At 41.3% G+C, this 24,970-nt stretch overlaps 1 protein-coding gene across 1 annotated transcript in view; it reads right to left on the reverse strand.

The window, feature by feature from the left end:
* Positions 1-21,259, reverse strand: part of pak5 (p21 protein (Cdc42/Rac)-activated kinase 5) — a 201,812-nt gene extending 180,553 nt beyond the window's left edge. The window contains exons 1-2 of the mRNA XM_041173288.1: positions 21,185-21,259; positions 12,462-12,558 (exon numbers count right to left, since the gene is read on the reverse strand). The gene's annotated coding sequence lies outside the window, so the exon portion shown is untranslated. The remainder of the gene's footprint in view (positions 1-12,461; positions 12,559-21,184) is intronic.
* Between the last annotated feature and the right edge of the window lie 3,711 nt (positions 21,260-24,970).

Consider the following 24,970-nt stretch of genomic DNA (forward strand, 5'->3'; position numbering starts at 1 on the left):
TGGCCAGCTTCTCAGTGCTGTATGTGACCACGAACAAAGCAAGGGAAGGAAAACATTAAATGGTCAGGCACGACTCTCAGTTACTGAAAATGGCAGTACTGCTAGAGCAGGAATAAAAGAAACATAGCCAGTGGTACATTCTTAGTCCACACTTTCATTCCTCACAAAGTACAATTGATGAAACACGAAATCTTATTCTCTCCCAATCCCTTCAATAGGGCAACCAAAGTCTAGTCTTTTATCAAATGCGGTTAGTTCACATTTCTCAAGTCGAAACAACCACTACCAATTTTGTGAGGCACATCTTCAGTACATTCTCACTTAATCTAAATTCTTGGTCTCATTTGCTGCTCTGACCTCAAAAGGTATCTTATTTAATTTTGAGACTTTTCTACTCAATATTACAAAATTACGTGCTATATTTTCTATTTGTTGAACTAAAACGTCTTCATTTTTCTCACTCACGTTTCCGGTACTGGAGACTCTAATTATAGCTAACAAGACATCTAATTTCAAATACTGACTGAAATCTGGTACATTTCAAAATCAAAAAAGAGAGTAAGGCAGTTCAGTACTGCAATAGGTTTCTTTCATAAAATCGGTTTGAGAAATCTAACATCCACCACATTTTTTTTCCAAAGAAGCCCCTAACACAACCCTTAATGAAAATGGGCAATTAATATTTGACCTGTTAATCAGCACGATAACCACAAAAGAGATGTTGGGCCAATGGATGTTGAAATAAGTTTTATAGTAGCATCATATTAAAGTTTGTTTTATAAAGTGCAATACATGCAGTAAAAATGGTCCAATTTATCATTGGTGCATGTCAAAACTATGAATTATAATTAAGCAAAGTTAGACTGCATAGAAAACTTTGCATTGCATAAGTTAAGTACATGACTGCTTAATACACCTTCTATCATGCCAAGCAATAAGACCATTATCTCCACCCCTACTAAACATGAACAAGATTGTTACAGATGGTAACAATTCTCCAGAACTAACTTTCTCCAATTCTTATTGCATTCACATCATGCCCCATGATACATTTTATGTCATAGGATACTTAGAGATAATCTGTAACAACATATCCATTTAGTGCCTTTAATGTAATATGAAAGGTTCAAGGGCACTTTACAAGAGTGTTATAAAGGAAAACTTTGACATCAAGTTGCATAAAGAGATATTAGGGCAGAGATGGCCAAAAGCTTTGTCAAAGAGGTAAATTTTAAGGTGTACCTTAAAGGAGGAAAGAGTGGTACAGAGGCAGTGCAGTTTAAGGATCTTAAGGCCTCGACAGCTGAAGACATGACCATCAATGGTTGAGCAATTAAAGTCATGAAAGGAGATCACAAAAGCAATAGCACAAAGTCTCACTCTTGCCTCAGTCCAGAGCTTTGAGCACATAATCTAGGCTGACACTACTGCACAATATTGAGGGAGTGCTGCACTGTCAAAAAGTGCCAGTTTTCCAATCAGACATTAAACAGAGGTCGCAGGTAAGTGTAAAAGATCCCACTGCACTAATTGAAGAGCGGCTTTGTTCCCTCCAATACTGACCTCAGCTGGAATACAGTACCAATTCTGGGCACCACTCTTCAGGCAGTACATCCAGTGTGATGAATACTTAAATCACAGAAAATGGCTCAACTTCAAGGACCAAGAGCATTCTGGAAGAATCTGTTCCTTAAAGGGTTAATGCATGAACTCCGATTGCTTTGCTTGGGAGAGCAATGGCAAAACTGGAAACCCCTTGACCCTCGTGGAGTCGCATTGTAGCTTATAGCTCTGAAAAAAGAACATGCCTGGGACTGTAGTTAAAAGTTGGTTTTGCTTTGAGAAGGACTAACTGCTCACGAAGGAATCCAGAGCCACAGTCAGAAGTGAATATAAGCTGCTTCTAAGTTGTTCTATATGCTGGAATTGAATACCTGCAGGTGTTCCTCAAGTCCGCCTGAAAAGCAGTACAAAAGTCATCGACTGCTTCACAGGTCAGCGCTGAGAGACCAGCTGCAAAACCCAGATGCTATTTCAGGTGCTTCGCCATCTTTCCTTTTCACATGAAGGACTGACTTTTAACCTTTAGCAGAATTCCTCTACCTATATTTTATTATTATTTTTGGCGTGTGTGTGTGTGTGTGTGTATGTATGTGTGAGAGAGACAGAGACACTTAAGGTACCTATGAAAGATTAATGGTATACTTTCATATTTCATACTCTGTTAATAAACTTTGTCTTTCTATTTGACAAGGCTGGTTTTATAATAAACTAATAAGTTTGTTTATTGAAACAAACCTGGTTAAAATCTCTTTTATTCTGAGTAAACACCATTTTGCTGAGTGAATCAAACTTTTAGACTAACGGTGCAACCTGTGGAATAGTGGGGCTCGTTAAACTGCACATTCCTCCCATCCCAATCATAATACAAGGCCTCAGAGAGGGCGCAGGAGGAGATTTAGGAGAATTCACCAAAGTTGTGGAGTTCAGTTATGTGGCGAGACTAGAGAAGCTGGTGTTGTCCTCTCTAAAGCAGAGAAAGTTAGGGGAAATTTAACAGAAATGTTCAAAATTATGCAATGTTTTGATAGGGTAAATATGGGAATACTGTTTCCAGTGGCTGATGGTCAGTAACCAGAGGGAACAACCGTAGATTTTTGTTTTCTGCAGCAAATCATGAAATGCTCTGCTTGAAAGGCTGCTGAAAACAAGTAACATTCAAAAGTGAATTAGATAAATATTTGAAGAAGGAGAATTTACATGGCTGTGAGGAAAAAGCAAGGAAGTGAGGTCAATTCAATCAGTCTTTCAAAGAGCCAGCGCAGGTATGATGCACCTCATAAACTTCTTTCTCTGAATTATCCCATTGTTAGTACCAAACACTTCAAATAATAAAGTTACAATTATTTGCTAGTAATACTGCAAAAATATCACAAAGGAAATTAGTTCCATCTTCTGAACATTAGAGCACTGCTGACACAGACATGATGAATTAAATGGCCTCCTTTTGTGGTGTATGATTTTATAACTCATTGGAACTTTGTACATAACTGTAATGTGCAAATCATCTAACTTTTAGAGTCATCCGCACAGTATAATGCACAGTTCTACAGCGAGAGCCTAAGACTGCCATTTATTGATTCAGATGACAATGTTGATCATTAGCTTATGCTTCACTCCAATATGGCCAGTGAACCATTTTATTATGTTACTGTACTATCTTGTATCTTGCTTCCAGCTATTATTTTACCTGATTCCAGTCACAATTATCAGATAGCATTGTTAGGTCATGCACAATGTTCCAACACTATAGGATTCATACATTAAACTAGTCACCATTGCAGGCCTAAAGCAAGCCCGACAGTAGTGCTCACAACTCGTTATGCCATTACATCAGCCCCATGCAGCTGCCAATTGTTACTGAGTATAGCCAATCAAGTACAATTAAATTTGTAAGCTAGTGGGCATCTTAGGGGCTGACATCAAATATCCGTTTGCTTCTTTTTTTTACGTATCTGATTTTCAAATGGTTATTGGATGTAAGGTAAAAATTTCCCAACAATCTTGAGAGCCAGCTGACATGATGACGATCAGCACTAAACAGCTGCAACAATGCTAAGAATCTCTCCCAAGCATACCAGTGTTCAGATCTACTCAGTTTTATAGTCTAAATTCCTGTCTTATTTGCTCTCACTTGCATCAGAGGACAACTTCCGTAATGAACTACACTTCTCAGCTCTACTTACCAGCATTTGGGCAATCACAGGATCAAAAAAAAAGGGGAAGTGTGATGACAGGTTGTGCCAGTATATTAAAGCTTCCAAAAGCATGCTTTAGAATGTATTGAGAACAATTAAGGAGGAAAACACAACAGTTACATCATATATAGGAGTGAAACTGCAACTTGCTTGTTGAGCAGCCAGTCTGCAGGAAGACTGACCAACAGCTGGGACTCTCAGACCTGTTCATCACTCTGTACCAAAGAACCCTGAGACAGCCATCCACCATCACTCACCACAGTCAAAGCTCAAGGAAACGGACCCACCATCAGAAGTTGAAGGAAAGGTGGTAGGATAAGGGGAGATGAGCTGCCAGCAGCCACTGAAAGTGTGTACAGACAAAATGCTATGGAAAGAAAGACTGTTCCCCTCTCACTGTTCTATTATGAATACATATCTCCAAGAACTGTATGCTTTTTTAAAACAAATTGGAAGGACATGGAATTATTTGGATACTTTATTGGGAATTCACCTGGGGTTTTTTTAAAAAAAGGTTGTAAATTCACTTTGGATTGTGAGCAAACTGCCTTTTCCAAGAGTCACATGACTTCAGCTAAATGACCAGCAAGACACCAGGGGAGATAAGAACTATTTGTTTATTTGAACTTTAATTGCTGGAGGAAAAAAACTACTGCTTTAAGAGGCTGTCCTGGTGATTTTCTGGAAACCATCTGACTGAGATGAGTTTCTGTTTGGACTTGTTTTTTTGGACTCAATTTGGGGATAAACCAAAAAGGAGAAAGTTGTCCAACGTGCTTTCTCCCTACCTCATCTAAAATTCAGTGTAGTTATCAGTATCCAACTCGAAATCCTCATCTCAGTATAACTCATCTGTATTCGGAAACCCAAGAAGCCAAGACGAGAAAGAAATCCCAAAGTCATTGATCCCGCTCTATTCTCCTCCACACCAAATCTCATTTGGAAAAAACTTCCAGATAACTGCTGTGACCTGCAATCTGTCTTCACACATAGCAACGCCAGATCAACAGCATCAAAACCCTTTGAAATTTATCCTTTTTCATCAAGTTTGCCTACTGGCCAAAAAATGTTTTACCCTTAAATGCCGATTTCTGCAGATACCCTATTTGTTTTGTCCTTTGTGTGCACGTGTTTGTGTGTTGAGATTTAAATGGGTATATAATTACACTTCTGAGTTACAAATTGCACGTTAACCAGTTTTGGTAACTTTTTTAAAAGTAAATTTTGCTTATTAATAAATCAATCATTCTAAGTTTATTGGAAGAAGCCTGGTTAAAGTCTCTTTTAGCTTGGTTCCAACAATAGTGAAAATAAACAACTAGACATTTTGGTGAGTGAGTAAAACATTTACACTTATGGTGTGACCTGTGGAGTAGTGGGACTTGAGAAACTGCACACTGCTCTCATCCTGTCATAACAGTTTGCACCTGCTTTCCTTGATTACAGATGTTGGTGAGGTCATTGTGTACAGGTCAGTTTGAGGCAGCAGTGGGTTCCTTGATGCAAATATACTTTTTGCTGAATGGAGAGCTCCTTACCCAGCATCCATTGTGGCAGATAGAGCCATGCAAGCATTCAACCTCAGAAACAGAATGATTTCTCTGTTGAGTAAAGAACACCCCATTCCATAAAATCAGTTTCACAAAATGCACTGCTGCCTCACACTGACCTCACAAAAGTGAAGAGCTCAAGAGAATTTGGGGACAGAAAGGAAGCAAGCTGCAAGGGGAATTGCCATTGAAACATTCACTGAGTCGGGGTCAGATACAACAGCTTTGCAAAAGCAGCGTCCAGTGTTTTAAGTAGGAAGAGGGCTTAGTACATTTCAAGGCTGTCCGTCATTTTCAATTTGCAAGTTTTCATGGTTTCAGAGTGTCTCTTATATATTTTACCAGGCAAGTTATTTGGGTCCTTCAATAAGCATCCATTTTTGGGACTGTCCCTATACACAGATTTCACTGAATAGCTAAGTGTTGAGTATCATCCTTGTCATAAGCTAACACTACCACCATTTCTTTGTTGCCTTCAATTCCTGACATTATACAAGACTAAAAAAATGCAAGTTACTCAGGAACTGAAAATTCCACTTACCCAAGATCAGAGCTCGGTATTGAACCTATTCATTAAGAAGACATGAAACAATCTTTGTTAAATTTGTTGAACTAGTCTAAGTAATTCCACTCTTATACTCTTTGAAGAATACGACAGCCATACTCAGTTGCATAAATTAAAAGAAATGCTGCACTGCATTACCAAAACTGGATTGTCAGCGTAATCAGTTTCAAAGTCAAACTTCAAGGATTGATATAAAAGTGAGAGATTTAATGTCATTCAGCTTCTTTGTCAATGTGAGTGATCATTCTGGATCTAAATCATGCAACTTTCTCAGCAATGGACAAAAATGTAAAAGGCTATATTTAGCAATTAGGTTTTCTGTTAACCCATGCTCAGAGCGATGGGACTTTTCAATTTAAGCTCAGGTTTCATATTTAATAATAGAATGGTCTATTGTACAAATTGTTCTCAAAGTAGTCTTCAAAAAAGAACAACTTTCTGTGCCTATCAGGAGTGCACATTTTTCAAAAAAGAAAAAAGGTCATGGGATTCCTGAATGTTTTAGGATGGACAAGTAGGTATGAAGCAGTGCGTCGTGTTGGAATTTATGTCAAAGGAAAATTTCCACAAGAAGTGTAGTGTGTTCAGTTGTACTGATAATACAAACAAGAATGATGAGGAGACAACATGAGACAGTAACCCTGGAAAGTATTTTCAGTATTGCTGAAAAAAAGTGTATAAATTGCTGTTTCCTTCTTATATTGATATTCTTGCGAAGTGTCCTGATGAGTGCAAGGTGAAAAGCTTTGACACATCTCTTTTTTCAGCAATACTCAAGTTCTGTACTACCAAACAATTTAATGTATTTTCAATTATAATTGGGGAGGAGCTGTCCTTCAATTTGTTTTTGGTGACAGCTGTCTTTTTATCAGCATTAATTTTCATTGACCAAAGAACAGTTAAGGAGATTTACCTTCTGGGTTCATCCAGCTGCTACCCAAGGAAAAGCTACTTAGTGTTAACAGAGTTATTCGAATCCACCAAACATAATATCATCTTATCATGCCAGAAAGAGGTATTGTTTGTTTTAAAATGTTGTGCTTTGATTTTAAACAATTTATTGAAGCTTTAACATTCAAATTGTAATTTAATAGCCTGTACTGATGGAAAAAATGACCGTGCACAAATGTCAATACAGAATGTCTCTCTATTGTATCCAAGACAATTAATTGATGCCTAGGGAGGAACAAGATGGATTAGAGCCAAACCAAAGTAAAGCATAAACAACTGGTGCCTCCGTCCATGTGGAAATTGTTCACTGTGTCTTACTTTGGTATAGTTATATTTGGTATAATGTGCCTAAGAAGTCCCTTTATTCCCAACTGCTTTTGAACATGCTTCACTTATTTAGTTTTTGTCATTCTCCTATTTCCCCACTCCACTCACATAACACACGTGCTGGATCCCATTTCATTCTGCAAAGCATCATGTACCAGCAACAGAACCCATCACCGATGTTCTTTATGTCCCAGTATGTTAGTAGCACAAGGGGAAACAGCTCAACGTCAATAGCAAAACAAGTAAGGGGAAAAAAATCATAAACTCCTCTAAGTTCATTACTTCTTCATAAAGCTATCAAAAACTGGGAATAAAGTTCAATAATATTATTATTTGAAACGACGTAGTTACCAATGCAAAACCACAGGTAAGAGTACGATGTCAGCCTTGCCCAAGTCAGAAGGTTGAGGCTTCAAGGCACTTCAGACATTTCTGTACATAATCTAAACTGATATGTCAGTGTAACACTGCTGAAGTGCTGCACTGTCAGAGGTGCCAGCTTTCAGATGAAACATTAAATCAATATCATGTGGCTCTTAGGTGGAGTTAGAAGTTCCCATAGGATCTCCGAATAAGAACTGGGGAGCTCTCTGAGCATCCCATATACTATTTGTTCCTCAACCAACACGTGATCACAAATCTCATTTCCGTTTGCGGGGCCCTGCTGCTACTGTTTTCTATGTTATAGTAATGACTATACTTTAAAACTTTGCTGTGAGGCATTGTGGAAGGTTATTTTGCTGTGAAAGAAGAAATGCAGCTATTTCTTTCTTTACAACTCAGGGGTCAGGTTTCAAGCTGGAACCTGGTGCACACTAAATCCAAGAGGTGTGTGGCCTTGCCCAGGAGGGAGTCCAACACAGGTTCAATTCTTATTGGGTGTAATATAATTCCAATACGGTACAAATTAACAACTTAAAAATGCCCAATGAGTTCTGAGAGCTTCTTAAATTTAGAATAGATAGAGACATAAATAAATACTTAAATTTATATTTATACATAAAAGTAAATAAGTCAGTAAGCAAATAAATAAATAAATAGCAGAGCCAACATGATTTTGTGAAAGGAAATCATGTTTGCCTAATTCGTTGGAGCTCTTTGAGGAAGTAACAAGCAATGTGGATAAAGGAGATATGTTGTACTTAGATTTCTAGAAGGGATCTGACAAGGTGCCACATCAGAGGCTACTAGTCAAAATAAGAACTCATGATGTCAGGGGTAACATATTAGCATGGATAGGGAATTGGTTAGCTAACAGGAAACAGCAGGCATAAGTGGGTCACTTTTAGGTACAGCACATCCACAGGTTCCCCTTTATCTGCCGTGCTTGTTACTGCCTCAAAGAGCTCAGACATCAGGGGTGGATCGTGCCATGCCAGACTTGGGAGGCGGTGGGGGGTGGGGGGGGAGGTTAGGGAGAGCATGGAGGATGTCCCATGGTTGGGGGGGTGGGGGGGGGTACTCCTGTGCCAGGGTGTGGGTTTATTCAATAGTTACCCAGAAGCTAGAACTGGTTTTAATTCTAACATTTTCTGGCTAATTATTGCTGTATGGCAGTTGGAATCATCTGAAGTTGGTGATTTATATTCATATGGTTCCCAGTGCAGGGCAATTGCCTCTGGGAAGTTTGCATTTCCCAGGCAATTACTGTGCAATCCTTACCTAAGAATGTCCAGGGGTTTGCCAGCGCATCTTTGGGGTACCCCACAGATACCCGCCCTGGAGATCAGAAGTTACGGCCCAACGTTTTAAGAATATCACATTGGCCGTTTCAGTTCCAGTAGACTAGTGAGGGGTGTGTCAATCACCTCACATCCTATCCATCACCAAGGATTATTTATTTCCCACTATTCTAATTCCCCACCTCCTTTACTACTCTGGCCTCTCTGGCACCAAAATATTTATATTTTGTTAACTCCAAGCTCAACTCCTCATAACACTCTCCTTGCTGATTTCTCATCATCCACCCTTCATAAACATCACCTTGTACCAAATTCTGTTATTAACATCCTATCATCCTTGGCTCAGTGGTAGAGCTTCCACTTCTGAAGTGGAAAGTCATAATTTAAGCCCCACTCAAGAAACTTAAGGCTTCAATCCAGGACTGAACAAATGCTGCATTGTCTCATTTTTGGATGAGATGGAAAATGAAAGTCCACCCTGACTGTTTGGGTGGACATAAAAGATCCCGTAGCACTATTCAAAGTCAGTGTCACCTTCCTTGTTGTGTGTGTTTCCTAACACCAATTTATAAAATGTTTTGAAATGATTCTTTATGTGAAATGCACCATATAACTGAAATTGCTATCACCATTAATGATAGAGGTTGAAGTCAATTTATGAATACACAACATTAATTTGAAAACTTTGTATCAACGCACACAACAATTTGATTAGCCACATTTCAGAATGTTCTAATTAATATTCTTTGTCTCCTTCATTTTACAGAAAGCCACGGTTGATAAAACAGTATTTGGGAATGTTAAAAAGAACCACAACAGCGTGAAACAGACATACACTAACATTGCTTTGCATAGAATAGCATTGTTCCCAATACACCACAGGGTGCTCAGGCTAAAGACAAATATTTGAAATATTGAATGAGGGAGCAAATGGGAGGTTCCAACCAATTCAAAATTAGCTAGCATGATATTTTCAGAGGAGAATGTAGCAAACAACTCCAGGTAACTACAGAACGATTAGTATCACATCCATAACTTGCAAAATAATTAAATCACCCCTGAACAAAGGGATGAGGACCACCTGCACGAAAATGACTTGAAGTGCAGCTAATGAAAATAACCGATAGCAAATGTTTTAGTTTGACAGGGGGATATAATAATTTTTATGTTATTGAAATTTATTATAAAATATAGTAATAGTGGGGCCTGTATGTGCGTGTGGTGGTGGGGGGGGGGGGGGGGGGGGGGGGGTGCTTAATTGAATTAAAGGCAGCTGGTCTGAAGGCTTTGATGTAACAGAAGATAAGCTAGATTTGAAATGTTAAGTAGGTGGACATGGGTATAAAGGGAACATTTGCATTTTAAATAACCCAGACTAGATTGAATTCAAAAGAAGGGATGAAATGTTTCACCTAGCCAGGAGAAGTTAAGAAATAATATGTTTATTTTTCCCGAAGATTACTGGTAAAATTGGTACTTTGATGGATTTTTATTATTAGAGAGGTAAAAGTCCAAAGACATAATGGGAAATAATGAGAATTTGCATTCAAAGGGGAGAATATGTATAAAGAAGAGAAGGGCGTGTGCAAGGGAAGGCATCCTAAGGTCTGACATGTGTGAAAAGCCTCCAGCATCTAAGCCTCTAGCTGCTGTCTACAAGGAACTGAAGCTGAGAAAAGCTCATTTTGAATTCGACTGTTCAGGTTTTGTATGTTACTTTGCCTGGATCTTTTAAAATCTGTGTCTCATTGTTGCCTTAATGGAGGTATAACTGGAACATAGATTAATTAGGGGGTTTAGAAGTTATCATAGTAGTAATTTGTAGATCTATGTATGTACTTAAAATTGTTTCTTCTATTAATGGAGGTTTAATTTAGTTTTGTAGGAAACCTGTAAGACTTAGCAATCTTGTTACTACGGAATTCAAGGCATGCATCTCGAAATTCATATAAATTGCAAAACCGTTGTGGCACCTGTTTCAAGTTTCCTTTTGGGATTTGAGCAGCTTAGCATTTACCATCGACTGTGCCATAACATAGTTCTATTCCTTTACACTTTTGTGCTTTGATATGAAGTTCAACCATTATTATTAGAACTCATTAGCCAGGAAATTCCTCAGATCTACACCCATATCATAGGCATTTACCTGCTGGAAATGCAGTGGAAACCCTATTTACATGTGTAAACTGAGTTTTCATTTTCATTGTACCTCTGGTGCAGTAGCGTCAACAGAGAGCAGGTCCAAGAAATTTTCTGCCAACTGTGACAGTGTAAAAAACTTCACTGGAGGAAATCTGCAGGTTTCTTTAGGTTATGGTTGCAAGCTCAATGAAGAATAAACAAATCCCCGAAGACAAAACTGGAAAGAGCTAATTCAGATTCAGATTCCTTGGCTGGGGCAAGGATGGTGTGTAGATACAGGGAAAAATGATTCATGAGGCTCCTCTGGTAAAGGTAATATGTTAAGTTTAATTTTTTGTTTGTAAATTTAAAAGGACCCATTACTGTAGTGCAACTATTAATTTATTTCTCGATTTAAGATGACACCAAGTAATTAGCAAAATTAGAAAAAAGACCATTGACATTTCTATAGTTTCTATGACCTCAGGGCAAACCAAGGGGTTTTACAGTCAAAGTACTTTTTAACATGTAACCATTGTTGTAATGTGAGAAAACACACTGGACAATTTAACACACAACAATGTAATAATTGTCAGGTAGTTTTTTAAGCGACATCAGTTGCAGGATCAATACTGGCCATGTCATTGCAGATGCAGTCCCTGCTCTTCCTTGAAATACTGTCATTCGCCCATCCAAGAGGGGCAAAGAGGACCTCGGCTTAATGTCTCATCTGAAATATTACTTCTGCCAGTGCAGCACTCCCTAAGTACTGCAAAGTGCTAGTCTAGATTTAGTGCTCAACTCCTTGGAATGGAATTGAACCCACAACCTTCTGACTCAAAGGCGAGCATGCGACCAACCGAACCATGGCGCCTAAAATCCAAGCAGAGCAAGCTAAATTTTCCCAGAAATGTGTAGTTCACTTTTTTTTTAAAGAGAGAAGTATTTACCTATTCCATCTAAACATCAACAACAATTTTGCGTATATATATAGCACATTTAACATAGCAAAATGTCACAGGAGCATTATAAAACAAAAATCTGACATCAAGCCACATAGGAGATATTAGGGCACATGACCCAAAGTTTGGTCAAAGAGGTGGGTTTTAAGGCAAAGGGACATAAGGACTTTAATACAGGGATTAAAGAAAACAGATGTTTCACAGAGCTGCAGAATTCTGAGTGAAGAACTTTTTGGCAGATTTTTGAAGCAGAGTTGGGAGGTCAGGTGAGGGAGGCACCTATTTATTTATTTCTCAGCAGAGACCACAGAGATCATAAGCACTTCCAAAAATAAATTTATGCTGCATAAAGGTACATACCAGAAGGCAAGCAACCTTTTTTTGTTAACTCAAAGACGCATTTTAACTGAAGAGTGTTGAAAATACTTGTAAACAAGGGCAGGAAATGCCTGAGCTTTGAAGAGTGCAGAATCAGGAGTCAAGCTGAGAACTGAAGGGAGTGCTGCAGCACTACCAATGGACGAAGTACATATTGCAATCATTACCTGTTAGCGATTTACAACTGGCATCCTGCTCATGCCCCGATAGCCTTGTCCCACAAATTTGGGATCTTTGTTACAAACCAATCATTGTACTTTCATGCTGTAATATAAGAAAAAAACACTTTTAGTCATGGAAAAGATTATATTACAGCTTAAACAAGTGTTCCAGGGTACATAGCATAGTTACAGATTGGTCTCTGCTAGCACTTATACACCTGAGCCACTTCCTACCCTTCTTCATTTAACTATATCAGCATAACCCTCTATTCCTTCCTCCATCAAGTTTTTATCTACTCTCCCCTTAAGACTAATTGCCTCAGTTGCTCTTTGTGGTAGTGAATTCTACGTTCTTACCACTCCTTGGGCAAAATGGTTGCTCCTGAGTTCCCTACTGGATTTATTAATGACTTTCTTATACTTATGATCTTCAACTATCCTAGTATCAATTGGGATTCAAACAATATAGGGGGCACTGAGGGAGAAAAATTCATGCAGTGTGTCCAGGAAAATTTTTTCAACCAATTAGTGACAAACCCAATGAGAAGAGATGCAATTCTAGACCTAGTCTTAGGCAAATCAAGAAGGGCAAGTGAGTGAAGTGACAGTTGGCGACCATATCAGGGACAGTGATCATAATTCAGTTACATTTAGCATTACCATAGCAAAGGACAGAGATAAGGCAGGAGTAAAAGTCTTGAACTGGGAGAAAGCAAGTTTTGCAGAAATGAGAAGAGACTTGGCTGAGATGGACTGGACAGCACTGCTGGAGGATGAAACAGTGGAAAACCAGTGGGAAGCACTAAAAAGCTAGATCCTAATTGTACAAAGTAGACATGTCCCCTACAAAAATAAGAGTGATACTGCCAAATCAAGACCTCTCTGGTTGTCTAGAGGAATACAGGGGAAGATCAAACAGAAAAAGAAAGAGCACAATAGGCACAAAGAACTAAGCACTGCAGATAGCCTAGACAAATATAGGAAGTGCAGGGACGAAGTACAAAAGGAAATAAGGAAATCAAAGAGAGGGCATGAAAAAAGATTAGCAAGTAAAGTTAAAGATAACCCAAAGATGTTTTACCAATACATTAATGCTAAAAGGTTAGTTAAGGAAAAAGTGGGACCCATCAGAGATGAAGATGGAAACTTGTGTGTAGATGCAGAGGCTGTGGGAACGGTTTTGAATGAATATTTTGTCTCCATGTTTACAAAGGAAAGGGAGGATGTAGATATAGTAGCCAGGAGGAACACTATGACTATCCCATCCAATATGTCGCAAAGAGAGAGGAAGTACTCGAAGGGTTGAAATCCTTGAAAGTTGATAAGTCACCAGGGCCAGATGGATTGTTTCCGAGGCTGCTGAAGGAAGTCAGGGAGGAGATAGCAGATGCTCTGAGGTTGATTTTCCAATCTTCACTAGATACAGGGGAGGTACCGGAGGACTGGAGAAATGCAAATGCAGTTCCATTGTTTAAAAAGGGATCAAAGGAAATGCCAAACAATTATAGGCCAGTTAGTCTTACATCGGTGGTGAGCAAATTAGTAGAATCAATCCTAGAGATAGGATTAACTGTCATGTGGAAAGGCATGGACTAGTCAGAGATGGTCAGCATGGATTTGTTAAAGGAAGGTCTTGCCTCACAAATTTGATTGAATTCTTTGAGAAAGTGACAAGAAGGGTTGATGAAGGTAGTGCAGTGGATGTTGTGTACATGGATTTTAGCAAGGCATTTGACAAGGTCCCACATGACAGATTGGTCAGGAAAGTAAAAGCCCATGGGATTCAGGGTAATGTGGCAAACTGGATAAAAGGTTGGCTTTGTAACGGGAAACAAAGGGTAATGGTCGATGGATGTCCTTGCACATGGAAAGTTGTCTCAAGTGGTGTTCCACGGGGCTCAGTGTCGGGACCCTTGCTGTTTGTGTTATACATTAACGATTTGGACATGAACTTGGGGGGCATGATTGGGAAATTTGCAGATGACACAAAGATTGGCCGAGTAGTGGATAGTCTAGAGAATAGCCATAATCTCCAAAACGATATAGATGGGTTGGTGGAGTGGGCGGTAAAGTGGCAGATGGATTTTAACACAGGGAAGTGTGAGGTCATACATTTAGGGAGGTCAAACAGTTACAGGGATTACACAATAAATGGGAATATACTGAGAGGGGTAGATGAAGTGATAAGAGATCTTGGTGTCAAGTACACAGGTTCCTGAAGATAGCAGTTCAATTAGAAAAGGTTGTAAAGAAGGCATATGGAATGCTCTCCTTCATTGGCAGAGGTATAGAATATAAAAGTAAGGATATAATGTTGGAATTGTATAAAACACTGGTGAGGCCACAACTGAAGTATTGTGTGCAGTTCTGGTCACCACATTACAGGAAGGACATAATAGCACTGGAGAGAGTGCAGAGGAGATTTACAAGAATGTTGCCAGGGTTAGAAAAGTGTAGCTAAGAGGAGAGATTGGATAGGTTGGGGTTATTGTCCTTAGAACAAAGAAGGCTGAGAGGTGACTTGATTGAGGTGTACAAAGTTATGAGGGGAATGGATAGATTGGACAGGGTAAAATTGTTTCCCTTGGTGGAGAATTCTAGAACCAGGGGACATAGATTCAAGATAAGTGGCAGAAGGTGTAGGGGCGCCATTAGGAAGAACTTTTTTACGCAGAGGATAGTGGATGTCTGGAATTCGCTGCCCAAGTTGGTGATAGAGGCAGAAATTTTAAACTCTTTTAAAAAGTACCTGGATCAGCATCTAAAGCGCTGTAAGCTGCAGGGCTATGGGCCGGGTGCAGGAAGGTGGGATTAGAAAGGGCACCTGGGTTTCCTCAGGCTGGCATGGACACGATGGGCTGAATGGCCTCCTTCTGTGCTGTAACTTTTCTATGGTTCTATCTCTAGTTTTGGAGTTCCTCACGTGTGAAAACATTTTTCTAAGTCTACCCTTTCAAAAATTTAAAGTATTTTATTAGATTACCCCTCAGCCCCTCATTTCTAGATAAAAGAGGCCCAGCCTCTTCAGCCTTTATTGGTAAGTATATCCTCTCAGTTCTGGTATTATCCTTTGATTTTTTTGAACTATTTCAGTTCCTCTATAACGCTTGTAAAACTAAAATCAATGGGGATCAAGGGGAATATTCTCCAGTGAATGGAATCATAACTGGCATAAAGAAAGCTGATTATTGTTGCAAAAACGTCTAATTTAATGATGCATATGTTTTAGGAGTATAACTTTTGGTTTGGGGATTGAATTGTTAAATGTAAGATGAATGGAAGTCCCTAGTGAGAGGCTGGTATACAGAACCTGAGGTATTGCCATTCAAAGGGTAGCCTGTGTTTATTAAATAAATTTAAAAACAGTAGAACAGGGAGGTATCTCTGTTGAGAGTTTCAGGCTTAAAGAATAAATGTTTATGAAATATGCTGTTAAGTTAGTAGTACTTGCTTTGTTTAACTCTTGTATGGTAAAAGGTTTGTTTAAAACACGAAGGCTTATGGCGTAATTCTTTCGGTTAGAAACCGGGGATCTGAATTTCTTTTTAAAGGTTGCTGGCCTCCAAGATCATAACATTATAGTCATTGAGGGCTGTTTGCTGATGACTTCACAATATTCAATTCCAGTCACAAAATTCTTCAGATAGTCAATTTCAACATCCAGGGAGTGACCATTGACCTGAATCTCAACTAGATCAGCCACAAAAACGCCACAGCTACCAGAATAGGTCAGAAGCTGGGTATTCTGTTGCTAGCGGCTCACCTCTCACTCCCAAAGCCCGTCTACTACCTAGAAGGCACATTCAAGACTGTGATGGAATACCCACCACAGGTCTGGATGTGTCCTACTCCAACAACTCAAGAAGCTCGACATAGTTTAGGACGAAGCAGTCTTTCTGATCGGCATCCCATCACTGACCGAAACATCCAATCCCTCTGCCATCAGTATACCCTTACTGTAGTGTATACAATTAAACGATGCACTGCAGTTACTCACCAAGCCTTCTCCAGCAGCACCTCCTAAATCTGTCACCTCCACCAACTGGAAAGACAAGGGCAGCAGGTGCAAGAGAACACCATCACCTCCAAGTCACACAGCTTCCTCACTTGGACATGTATTGCCATTTTTGTCATTGCCCAAGGCAATAAGCAAGAACCCCCCCTGCCTAACAACAATTGTTGTTGCACCTTCACCTCATTATCTGTAGTGGTTCAAGAAAGTCAACAACCAACTCAAGGAAATTTAGGAATTAACAATAAATGCTAGCCTTGCCTGTCAGGGTCACATACAGATATTGGAAAAAATGTACTTATGTGAGAGCCTTGGATTGCAAGACTGATAGTGCAGTATTCATGAGAGGATAATAGCCAAGTCTTAAACAAACCCCACTCAACGTCAACACATGCAGAGGATTAAATGCTGTAGGATCCTGGCCAATTTTCTGCTCCCTAACCTAGGCAGCCATAACCAACTGTAACAGTTCTATCACTGAGGTCAGCCAACACAGCAGCTTACTCATTGCTATAGCCTAGTCACTTACTGGATCAAACCTTATTGGAGAGTCTGTACAAATTTTGATAAGTTAGTCAAGGTGCCATTGCAGGTTAAAAAAATAGTTTAGGATACTAAATAGATCCATCTTTACAGGGTTCCAATTCTGTGCATGATGTTCTATTTATTTTTAAAAAACATATATATATATATATATATATATATACATACACACACAGAAAAATGTGCCATTTCGTTCTCTTAATATTATGGTTACATTCATTTGAATGGACTGATTTATATCCAATTCATCATTCGCACTCAAATAACCAAAACATGTTCATAACATGTAGAGTTTTTAGCCTCGCCGTTAAAACAATTACATTAACTAATGTTGCATTAAGTTAGATTATATTATCTAGAGGTACATTTTTATTCACAGAGTTTTCCAAATGTTGACAGTTTTATCTGTTTTTATGTATTTATGGCATTTAATTTTCCATATTTTGGTTTGCTTCATAAATTTAAGTATTTTACATACTTTCTATATACAAAGAAATATTTTTGCGGGATAACGTAAACACCCCCTCTCCTTTGAGCATTTGCACTAAATGCCGCAAATATTATAGTAGCAATTAAAAGATTTTCAAAATGATAGTCCAATTTGTTTCAGAAGCATGAAGTTTCCAATTTTCCTCTCTCCTCTGTCAGAATATAGAATTAAAGATACAAATTTTCTTTCGCCTTTAGGAGCAGGATTAGTTCAACCAGAGATTGGGTGCATAGGACCACTGCATGAATTTGCAAAGGAGTTTTCGCAGCGTAACTATTCAAAGAATAACTTCAAAACACAGAGAAAGAGCTCTATCGAAATACATACATCAATGAGTCTTTAAGATTATGGAACAAATATTGACAAAGCTACTAAAGTCAAACTTTGGTGCAAAGCAAATACCACTTCATGCCAATTCATTGGTTTAGACTGGAGTTTAAATCCTCACAGTTGGTAAACCTTATCCCAGTTTCCCACACAAATCCACATTCTGGACGTTATGACAATGCCAAAACGTCCAATTACATTTAGTCCACAAATTATGCACCATCCTTTGCAACAGTTCTCATCAATTTTTGAAGTGCTGCATTAAGTTTCTTTAGGATGGGTCAAGGGAACAGTATGGGGAATGATGATCACCTTAGGCCATGGGGAGGTATATCGATGTAACACAAGCAGCAAAACCAGCATAATTTTTTTCAAATTAATGCATTTGCCTCACAATTCTTGATTTCATCCTCCAGCAGCCAAGATACTATGAAGCCATTTATCAGCAGTTTTATTTTGGAGAATATGCACGTGGTGAATCCAAAGACCACAAAAATTAAGAAATTAACTTTTCAGTGAAAACTTTGCTGAAATCGGGTCATTTTTTCACCTGTTTTGCATAGAGAATGACTTTGTATCAATAGGGATACAAATAAGATACTGCCATATTAGTGCTATGAATGGTTATTTCCACCTCCTGACTATAAAACACATATTCAAGGGAGTTGATGATGTAGCATGTTAGCAGAGCATCAGAGCAAAAGTGCACTGAGTAATCACATGGGCTCACACAAGAGATTCACTGCCAGTAAAACTTTCCTTTCTCACCTTTCCAAGTCACACAATCACACAGAGACAATAACATGGGCACGATACAATTCGAGATAGAAAACCCCATTAATTCTTACATCGTGACGGAGCAATTAAAATGCTCATCCAAATTTTCAGTGGTTTACAGGCTGAGGTGCAGATTTAATATCAAAAGCACAGTGAACCATAGAAAAATTACAGCACAGAAGGAGGCCATTCGGCCCATCTTGTCCATGAAGATTCCAAACTTTGTTCAAAGGGCTTGTGGATGCTGGCGAGAACTCCAGATCACCTCCTTTAGGGATGGTCTGCTGCATCTTGTTCCACTTAGGCATCGACAGGCCAATGGCTGGCCTCCTCAGGAGGTGGAAGTCCTATCTGCTGAGAGCTGTTGGCCTCTACTGAGTCACAGCGCCACCAGGAAGGTGGTGGCTACTGCCGGTACAACACTCACCCAACGAAGAGTATCATCACTGGATCCCAAGCCAATGGTGAATGATGGCCGGGGGGGGTGCATGGCAGCAGCGGCGTGGTGGTTGACAGGAAGGACATGGGTGTGGCTCTCAACAGGCCTCTCCTTCCCAATGCCAAATCCCTCGATCAGCCACTGAGTGCCATAGAATGAGGGATCCCCTACAGCCCAGGAGCCAACAAGCAAACATGCCAGGGTTTACTTGTCCTGCATGGAGAGTACCCCCGCCTGCCACTAGATTGATATCAGTGGCGCCAGGATGAAGCCCTTGAGTTGGCATTAATTGCCACATTAGTTGCCTTCAAGTCAAGTACTTAAATATGGGCGAAGACAGGGAGGTGGCAGGGTGCAATCAAACTCGCTACAAGGGAAGGGACAAGATTTCACCCAATATGTTCCTATGAGAAGGATAATCATCAGATTTCATAAATTAAGTCCAAATATCAACATAGCTCTTCAAAGACTGTTACCATATTGTCACTGAAAATAAGTTAATAAGTTGCTTTATGGATGCATGTACATCATCCACTGATTAAAAGTAGCTTTCAAGAGTAAGTGTGACATTGGTTTCACATTAAAGCTGCCTTTCTTTCTGGTTGTAATCTTGTGCCCTTGCCCAAGGCAGGTTTGAGGGCAGGGGGCCACTTATCAGGCGAGAGGGTTGGTGGGGACACAGCCATGTTCCCGTCTCCACCCGATTAAGTCCGTGGCAGGAAGGCCCATGACATTTTGCCAAAGCTTTTTGGCTTGTTCTCATCAGGTCAAATGCAAGAATGCCAAATTGCAAACACTCACAACAATTTATATGACAGGAGAAAAGGGTGCTGATTGGTTGGCAATTCAACTCTGATTGGCCGAGGTGTTGCCATGATGAAAGCAACAAGGAACCAAGTGCTCCCATGTTTCCGGGTCATTCAAAAAAGGTGCATATTCCTTTCATTTGTAGATAATGGGTCCGAATATGAACATATGTCGCTTCTAGCAAGTGTAAATGAGCCACCTTACGAGCTCAACTGATTATCTTAAATTACATTGTCGGTGGGTGGGGGAGGGGGGATGGTGCTGGGGGGTTGGGGCAGTGAGGGGGCAGGGCCAGGGAGCATCAAAGAAAGGGCAGGGGGGTATTTACATTGTAAATGTGCAATATACCCCACCATACAAGAGGCATCAGATATAGCAGGTTCAACAACATAATGAATGTGTTCTTCAAATTCCCAAATTAAACTTCTTTTAAACTACAACATGTTACAGGGAAATTCTCTTTTGTATTCTCAGAACAATGGCAAGAAACAGATAGAAATAAGACAATCGACACAATCTTGTGTAGAAACTCAAGACATGGTCAGGCGAATACAATGGCATCTTATATAACATAGGTACAAGGCTATCACCCAACATTAGGTCCTTTGCCAATATTCCCCCTCCCAAAATTTCAAGATACACATTTCCCAATTTTATGAAAATTTTCATATGTGGATATATTGATACAATGCTGATAGATAAACAAAACTATTTCACTTCAAGCCCTGAAATGCAATATTGTGCTGCAGAACGTGATGCATAAAGCTATGATGCATAAAGCTAGGGGGGGGGCACTGGAGAAGGCATATGCCAAGGAAATGTAAGCCTGGCTTGAAAGGGTTATCGCATTCAAGTGGAAGAACGAACGAGGCAGCAAACAGGCTGACATTAAGAAGAGGGGGGAGCACCTCTGGTTCGGTGGCACTTGGGGTGACCCAAGTGTCATTTAAATTAAAGCAAGAAAAAAGACACACTGGCATTTCAGGTGAAGAGGAACACAACCCAGCGTGGTTCAATAAGATGACCAGCTCTCCCTCAACACTGCACCTGCTCCTAACCAGGGGGGCAAATACAGCCGGATAGACGGCAGGCAGACGACAAAAGCCGGGTAATTCAGCACCACACTCTTTGTCTGCAAGGCTGTGGAGAAAGTTAATATCGTTTCCCTGTATTAGAATAAAACAAAGCTGCTGTCAGGCTGCACTTTAACCGGTCCCTCATCGCCAACCGTCTGATTGAACCATCAGGGACACAATGTCACCGCCAATTAAACAGTGCTATAAAATGACAGATTAAAATCTTACCTTTTTTTAGAAAAATAAAGATATATCTACCTTTCGGTGGTACAATTTCGATCTCTTTCCCCCCTTCCCCTCCACTCCAAAGCCCCGGTTACTCCACAGTCGCCATATTCCCCTGTCTACACACGGTGAGGAGACTGCAGCATCCGGGCCGTGGCCAGGGGAGGGACCAAGCACGTGGGGGAGGGCGGGGTCAGGCGCGCGGTGGGAGGGCGGGGCTGAGTAGGCGAGGGCTGGGCCAGGCACGCGGGGAGGGGGCGTAGCTGAGCGGGCGTGGGGGCTAAGGAGCGGGGCCATACATGCAAGGAGAGGGCGGGGCAGAGCAAGCTGGGGAGAGGGGCGGGGCTGAGCAAGTGGGGAGAGGCCTGTCGGTGGGGCGGGGCCTGATATTCGAGGATGGGGTGCCAATGTTGTGGCGCATACGCCTGTGTGGACTGTTACCCCCCTACCCCCCGGAGCTGCAGTGAGCACGTGGTCCGTTCACACCTCTGGAGCCGAGCACTTTGCAACAACATCTAGAATGCAACTCCCAAAGACCATACATATTGTGTGAAAAGCATTCGTTTCGGTTTGTTTTAAAGGTGCAGTCTATGGCGCTGCATAATTAAATTAGTTCATAATCAGCTTCTGTATTGCTATAAATCTCATTCAAAACACTTCCCAAAGTTGGTGACGTGTAATTTAGAATGAATTTTCTACACCTTTATCTGTTTTCTCTCTCCTTCACTTGGAGGCCATTCCCCAAGGAGTCAATTTTTAAAGCTATTCACCATTTAACCTGGAGTGATGGTGGCTTAGTGGTAAACCCAAAGCCCGGGCTAATGATCTGGGGACACTGATTCAAATCCCATCAAGGTAGCTGGTAGAATTTAAATTCAATTAATAAATTGTCGATTGTTGTAAAAACCCATCTGGTTCACTAATGTCCTTCAGGGGACGAAATCTGCTGTCCTTACCTGGTCTGGCCTACATGTGACTCCGGACCCACAGCAATGTGATTGATTCTTTGCTGAAAGGGCCTAGTCAGCCACTCCGCTCAAGGGCAATCAGGGATGGGCAACAAATGCTGATCTTGCCAATGACACCCCCATCGCATGAAAGAGTAAAATAAAGCTCAATTGGGGTGACTTTTATTTTAATTAAATATTACTGTTATCCAAATGTCTTAGTGAGTAAAGGCATGGTCTGCTGTAGTATAGACTAGAGGACAGTTTTAAAACATATGATTCCTGAGAGTCTTGACTTCATTACCATAATGAAAAATAGCAGCGCTTAGTGGATTTAATTGCCAAAACATTTAACTGTTCCTCCAGTCCTAGGTCTGACTAATCTTATGAGAACTTCAATCTGAATAGTCCTACTTTTCTTCCATTGTGTTACTCAAAACGTCTGTCTGGCTTTCCATTATTGTTTGAAAGAGACACCTTGACATCTGTCTGCCATCAATCCACTTCTTTATCTGCAGTGGAGATAGGATAGAGGGATTGTACTGTATGGGCCTCTAGGAAAGGTATCCAGAGTGAGGTATTTGAACTTTGGCTGCATTCTTCCTGGCATTCATCTGAAAGGGAAGGGCTGACTCTGTGAAGCTTCTGTAGGCCGGCGTTCATCCAATCTTTGAGTTAACCTTTATGTATTTTATTGCAAGGAGTGATTATGAGGAATGCTTGTCAGATTTTCCTTCATTTTATGTCTGCTATTTTGTAAACTGCATTTCACTCCCATACTCCCTTAGCCAACTGGAGCCATTTTCTTTGTGTCAACCCCATGAAACCACTTCATTGTTGCAAGACCTAGGGTGGAACTCTCCCATCTGGGATGAAGTCCTGTGGAGGGGGCGGCAACAGGGAGTAATTCCCATGGCAGAGGCCAATGGGAAATCCTGCAGTATCTTCCGTTCCTGGCATTATTAATTATGCAGCCAGAGGTTTTGTGATGTCTTCTGTGGCGGGCGGGATGGATGGCGTGTGCCCCACTGTCATATTCAGGCGCCCTTTTTAAAAGGCACCAGAGCATCCACAATACACTAACACTGGGATGTTTGGAAAGGGAGCTGAAGGGCCAGCGCCTAAGTTTAGTGAGGCCTCCCTACGCATCCTCCTGCACCATGTGGAAGTCTAGCAGAGTATACTTTTCCTGGCTGAAAGGGAGGAGGAGGCCGAGCAACGAGACTAACCCCGCATGGGCACGGGTGACCAATGTCACAAGTACTCAATGGGTGCACAAGTGGTTGGCCATACAGTGCTGGAAGAGGATGAAATACCTTATTCGCTTCACCAGGGTTAGTCACATAGACCACAAAGAGATCAATATGTCAGGGTACAAGAGCTTCATTTGCAATGGCATAGTCGTGTCCGCAGCAGGAGGAGGCAACTTCAGCCGACATCCCCAGTATTCAGAAGACTGCTGGGGTATAAGCATCTGTGAGATCCCAGTCAGATGACGAGCCTCCGGAATCGGCCTTCCAACTCATGGTGGAGAGTCAGCAAGAGACTGAGCAACATCAGGCAGAGGTGTTGGAAGTCCTTAACAGAGTGACATGTGAATCAGAGGAGTTTGTCCGCCTGCTGGCTGATGAAATGCTGCCCACGTGTGCCCACATTGAGATCTCCATGGGAGGATGGCGAATGCCATGGAGACCCTGGTCCAGCAGAACACCTAGTTTCTGTTGGAGATGCGTGTAGACCTGCATCCATCACAGCAGCCAAGGGCGAGTTCCTGCAGTGGCAATGCAAGCGGGGGATGAGGTACCTCGACCTCCACGCTGATGCTCCTTCCCCTCAAGGAGTCGGGCCAGTGCCCTCAGTCCCCAAAGGGAGGAGGAGCAACAGCTGGACACCCCGGGTCATCCAATCAGGACTCTTAGAGGTTGTCCGCACCCTCTGAACCCCTTTGCCTGTGGCCCCTTCAGAGGGAGCAGCTCGCCCACAGGAGGGCAGCCAAAGGAAGCCGGGGTCCTCCAGGACTCAGCTCGCCAGAGGCAACAGGACAAACGAGTCAGCAGGCTGCCTCCATTCCTGCTGCGGATGTCAGGGCAGCACCTAGAAGAAATGGTAGGCCCAGAAAAATCAAGAAATTTTGATCACAACTGGTTGCACATTAAAATTAAGTGTCTGCAAATATATACACTTTCACTGCACTATGTCTACTGTTTTCTTTCAGAGTAATTTTAAAGGCTTTGCAAGACCCCCCCAAACCCCTCCCCCCCACCACCCCCCCCCCAGACCATGACGTTCTTCCCCCACTTAACATTTGAAGCCCATCAGTACCTCCTGCTGCGTTCCACCCCGCAGCTTGATGATCCCACTTCCCATGCCAAAGTCCCTGAAAGATAGTCTGAAAGCCTCAATGAAGTCCCTGGAAGTCTAAAGCCTCTGCAAAGTTGAAGCTGCTGCGTGGAGATCCACCACCTTCCCAAAGCTGTTTCGCGGTGGAACCACATGGATGAGGCTCTGGACCCAGCATGCAATGCGTGTGTTCATCCAGGGTCCGTAGCTGTAGAACTCCATCACCCACTTCACGTCAGACATCAGCGAATTGAATAAGACCCTCAAATTAAGTCCCAACTTTTGCACGCCACGCTGGCCCAGACATGTTCTGGGCTGAAGTGTTTTCCCACTGGCATTGCAGAGAATTGAGCATGGTGGGGAAGATTCTGGTCGGGCCTCCAGCTGAATTCCTGATCCGCCATGGTGGGCAGCATTGGAATATCCCCCTGTCATCTCACCCTGCTGCTGATTTCTCCCTGCCCCACCACCCCCTAGCCCACTATTGATCCTGCAGGCAGGGGCATGGGAGAACTCCGCCCAAAGTTACAAC

Source organism: Carcharodon carcharias, chromosome 2 (genome assembly GCF_017639515.1).
Source record: "Carcharodon carcharias isolate sCarCar2 chromosome 2, sCarCar2.pri, whole genome shotgun sequence".
Taxonomy (NCBI): domain Eukaryota; kingdom Metazoa; phylum Chordata; class Chondrichthyes; order Lamniformes; family Lamnidae; genus Carcharodon; species Carcharodon carcharias.